At 43.0% G+C, this 4,778-nt stretch overlaps 1 pseudogene; it reads right to left on the reverse strand.

Annotated features, from left to right (window-relative positions):
* Window positions 1-1,324: 1,324 nt before the first annotated feature.
* LOC105865737 (non-histone chromosomal protein HMG-14 pseudogene) lies at window positions 1,325-2,279 on the reverse strand (annotated as a pseudogene).
* Window positions 2,280-4,778: the final 2,499 nt, after the last annotated feature.

Raw genomic sequence — 4,778 nt, forward strand, 5'->3', positions numbered from 1 at the left:
GGACCTTACACGAATATGCAACGTGAAGTGTCCATCATATTCAGGGTGTTAATAGATCTTCTGAGGCCATAATGTCAGGCAGGTGAAGCAGGAATCCATTTATGATATAAATGTTCAAGCAGATTCAGGAGACAGATGTAAATTGCCTGAACAGGTGCTTCAAGTTCCCATGTCACCTGTCTCAAAAAACATTTATGGTTCCTTTGCAGTTTCCTGAAACAACTAAGAGAACTCAATATGTCAATGCCAGGCAAGAGGGAATCACCACTGCATTAAAACCTTCTCAGGGTGGCCCTGAAGAAAAGTTACGAAGGGAAATCTTCTCAGTAGACAGAACATATTGAGAATCTTTGTGTCTCTTTGTCCCCCCCAGCAGCTAACTCAGAGGAGTCACTAAATATCAGTTATATATGGTGGCTCATCTTGTGGATGTTAGCCAGTCTTTCTCCTTGGTTATCCTAGTTCTTATAGTAAGCCTATGAACAGGTTAGTGATCATGGCAGGCGTAGAAACTGCCCCTCACTAAGGTGAGTTATTTCTGACTATTTTCCTGCCAGCAAAGGTCAACACCCCAAGCCTTTGGTTTGACATCATCCCTTAGAAAGACCAGGTAGCCACTTATAGGCAGGTTAATTACACCAGACCATGCAACCATGGAATTGTCAGCTCATATCCCATTTCAGATATGAGTTTGCCTTCCATGTATGCAGTTCCTCTGCCTGCCAACATTATCCTTTAAGGGTCTTGAATGCCTAATTTACCAACATCGGATATGTATAACATTGCCTCAGAACACAGAGTGTTTTTTCTCATAAGGGAGGTATGACTATGGGTGCGTAGCCATTCGTGTGATCCACTCCCACTGCAATATACTACATCATGTGGAAACAACTTACTATTTAATGTGATAATAGAATGGTTTATTAAAATCTCAGTTAAGGTACTGGCTTAAGTATCATGCAATACAAAGTATAGGATTTGTTCACAAGGATGCAGTTTATGCATTGAACTAATAACCAGTATGTTGTGCTATGTGCCCAATAACTAGACTACATGAGTTTGAGAAATAAGTGTGGAAATAGAACTAAGTCTTTCTTAATGATCTCTCCCAGTCACCTACTTGTGGAATTTGTGTTTTTCATCTATGAAATCTAAGATTCTTCTTTTTTTTTTTTTGTAATTGAGATTTTATTGGTTGAGGATCAGTACAGACATTTCAAATTGTACACAATTCTTAACATACGTACCGAAAATCTAAAAACCCACTTATTTTCATTCTTTTTAAAAGTTATTCCAGTGACTTTCCAGCTTAAAATGTGGAGACAAATTTTCCTTAAGAGGATATCAAGTACCAGTATCTTCAAATGTTGATAAGCTGTTACATAAGTCCCACCAATTCACAATTTATTATCATATATACTACATACTCAAATTTTCAATCTTTCACAGCACATTAACAAAGTTATTAGAAAAACAGGACTACCACGACCAAAGATGTTACAGAATATATGCAATTCTGACAGAGACAGCCATGATCAAGGAGTGGTTTTCTTTAGGAAACAAGTCTACTAAAAAACATGGGAATAGAAAAGTAATTTAAAATGTTCAAGACATTAAATGCAGGCCTGGGACTCCATATTGCCATTTAGTATGCTTTATATTATAGGATATAAAAACTAGCCCCCATCTATGGAATGTTAAGCTGACACCCAAGACAGTCAAAGCCTCCCATAATTCAATATCCCACACTATTTTCTGGTTGTACCAAAAAATAAACAACCAGCAAATGATTTTACCTCTTAAAAAAAATCTCATTTACACTTAAAAAATGGGATGAGGTGGGATTCCCTCCTTCTTAAAAATGTTTCTAGAGCTACTAAAAAACTTGCATTTACAAAATAGTTGATAAAAATATTCCTCTGGATTGTACAAGAAGGGAGACAGGGACCACTGATAAGACATGGTATATGATATTAATCAGACTTGACTTCTTTCTCTCCTGCTTCATCAGAGGCTGGGCTCTCCTCAGTTTTAGTTTCTCCATTTTCTGCAGGTAAATCTTCTTTAGTTTCTTGGTTAGTCACTTCGGCCTGTTTTCCCTTTGCTCCCCTTTTCCCTTTTGGTTGCACTTTTTTGTCTGAAGATTTATCCTTTGCTGCTGCCTTTTTGGGCTTCGCTTCCACCTTCGCAGGAGCAGGTTTCGCTGACAGCCTTGCAGATCTCCTCTTGGGCTCCTTCTTCACCGCGCCTTCCGCCGAGCTGACCTTCCCCTTGGGCATCTTGGGGGCGGGGAGGGCGCGTGCTGGGTGCCCGCGGGCCGCGGCGCGCCGGGAGCCTTCGCCGAGCTGGGCTGTCTGGCCGCTGCCCTCGCTCCCGCCGCCCGAGCTGCTGAGACCCCTAAGATTATTCTTGATTAATAATCTTCATTCTCAGGGCAGGTGGAATAATGCTTTCCCCAGGAGAGACAGTAAGGGATCTATGGTGCCTTCAGCTGTGATTGACACATTCTTTGACTCCTCATGCTACTGAATTAGCAAAGAAATGAATTACCATTGGTGGGAGAAATCCATCCTAATTTTAATGAGCCCTCTCATTGTATCTCAGTGAGCATCTGGGACTGTAAGATCTACACAAATGAGGACGGGAAGGAATATATCTGAAATCCAGAAAATCGCCAGGTCATCTTTTGATGCCTTCAAACTCAATGCTAAATTACACATTGAAAATGGTAGCAAAAACAGCCCAACGAGGGTAAAGCACCTGAAAACTCTTCAGGATTGAAGGTCTGGGTCACTCCACCAGGCAGGCAAATTTGATTTAAGGGCTTATCAAGGATAAGATAATCCAGAATGAGTCATGGAATAGTTAAATGATAAGTATCAATATGTTCTCAAGACTATCTGCAATATTGAGGACTGTAGCTTGTTCCACCAACTCTTGTGTATTTCATCTTTTTCAGATACTCTGGCCAGCAACCACTTTAAAGGCTCTGGAAGAATGGATTCAGTGTAGAACATGAGTGGATTTGAGAACTAAAATAGGTGGATGGTAAAAGTACCTCTCATGTACTCACATCCTTTTGGCCTACCTCATCATTGTAACCACTGATGCAACAAACAATTGTGGATTGGTGTAATAAGACAACACTTCACCTCTGGTTTACCAAATAGCTGTTTTCTGTTCTAGGGCTTCTTTAATGCTACTGCATTGAATTTTTATAGAAACTCACTCAACCATTCTGATGCATGTAAAAAACTTGAAAGTATGAAGGAATTATTATTTCATGAGCAGCTCTTGACCAGTTGGGCGAGGGAGCTGAAGTGTGTTTCACAAAGCTCCTTGGAGTTTTCCCTACTGAGGTTTAGACCTAGATACCCAAAGTGGTAGTCAGGTCTCCAATGTATCTTTGAATTAATTTCCACATTTTCTTTTGTGTTCCTTTCAGTCCCCTTCTTCAGTTCCTTGGTTTACTTCTCAAAATAAAATAATTGTCCTCCCTCCCACACTCTTGTTTTATGCTCTGATTTTCTGACTGAACTTAGGGTAAGACTCTTAGGAATTGATGAAACAGCTGAAGGAGTGTGTGGCAGTGGTAGTGCGATTTTGCTGGGGCAGGTCTCTGTCGGGCTGTCTGTCAGGCGGGGTGTACACAGAACCAGGCTGTCCCAGGAGGCAAGGCCACCAGAAAACTGACTGTTGGGTCCAGGGTGGGTGCACATGGGCTCAGCAGGATGGCCAGCTGTGGTGCGCACGTGTGCACAAGTGTGGTGGGCTGGCCAGCTGTAAGGTGGCTTCTTCACCGTGTAGGCCCACCTGTTCCCCTGGGGGGCTGGGGCGCCATGTCTGTTCAGATTTTGGCATCTCAGTTGTTCCGTTGGGCCTAGGCTCCAGGAAGCCAGCCAGGGTTGAGGTGCTGAAGAAGGCACCAACATGAATGTGCTGGAATTACCGTGGGGCCTCTGGCCTGAAGAGAGTCCGGGCTACTGGCCTTCGGGGTAGGACACACTGCAGCCATGGATCTGATTCCAAGATGGCATCACGCAGCAGCAGCAGAGGTCCTGTGTGGGTGTGCGCAATATGGACTCCTACTCCGAGGCAGTGCCGCTGTGCAAACTTCCCGCAACTCTCCAAACTGGATTTGGGCCTGTGAGGACAGGGAGACTCTACTGTACCAACGACTGCTTGTGTCTGTGGCAGCAGTGGGAACTGCTGGGGTCTCTGTCTTACTTTTTCTCCATAAGAAATTCCACTTGACCCCAATCTGGCAGAAGAGACAGTGTGGCAAGAGGTAGGATTCCTTGCACGCCTTTTTATGCGCTAGTCTGGGCTTCCGTGCTCCACAGGGATTTTGCCGCTCCTTTGGTGCCTGCTGGTACACTTCCTCAGTCACTCCAGTTGAGATACAGTTGTTTATTTGTCTTTGTGTGTATAGGGAGGAGAAGTACTGGGCAACTCTAGTTGGCTATCTTGCTGGTGTCTTTTTAAAAATTTTTTTGAAATCAGCCATTACTTTGGTTGTCACTGTTCCAAGATTATCAATGTCTGTTATAACTCCAGGATGTCCTATCCTCATTAGCCAAACTCCTTGTAATCCTGGAACCAAAGAGACTCACTGTATTCTGGTGCAAGCCATGCATTGCAGAATGAATGGCTGCTGCAGAAGAATGATTTGTTTTTGTTTTTTTTTTCCTCCTGCACAGTATTTTGGTGCTGGGTTTCAGAAAGAGTCTCCTGAATTTAAGTTTTGCAAGAGAATAAATTCCAGGTTGAGACCCAGA

Source organism: Microcebus murinus, chromosome 11 (genome assembly GCF_040939455.1).
Source record: "Microcebus murinus isolate Inina chromosome 11, M.murinus_Inina_mat1.0, whole genome shotgun sequence".
Taxonomy (NCBI): Eukaryota; Metazoa; Chordata; class Mammalia; order Primates; family Cheirogaleidae; genus Microcebus; species Microcebus murinus.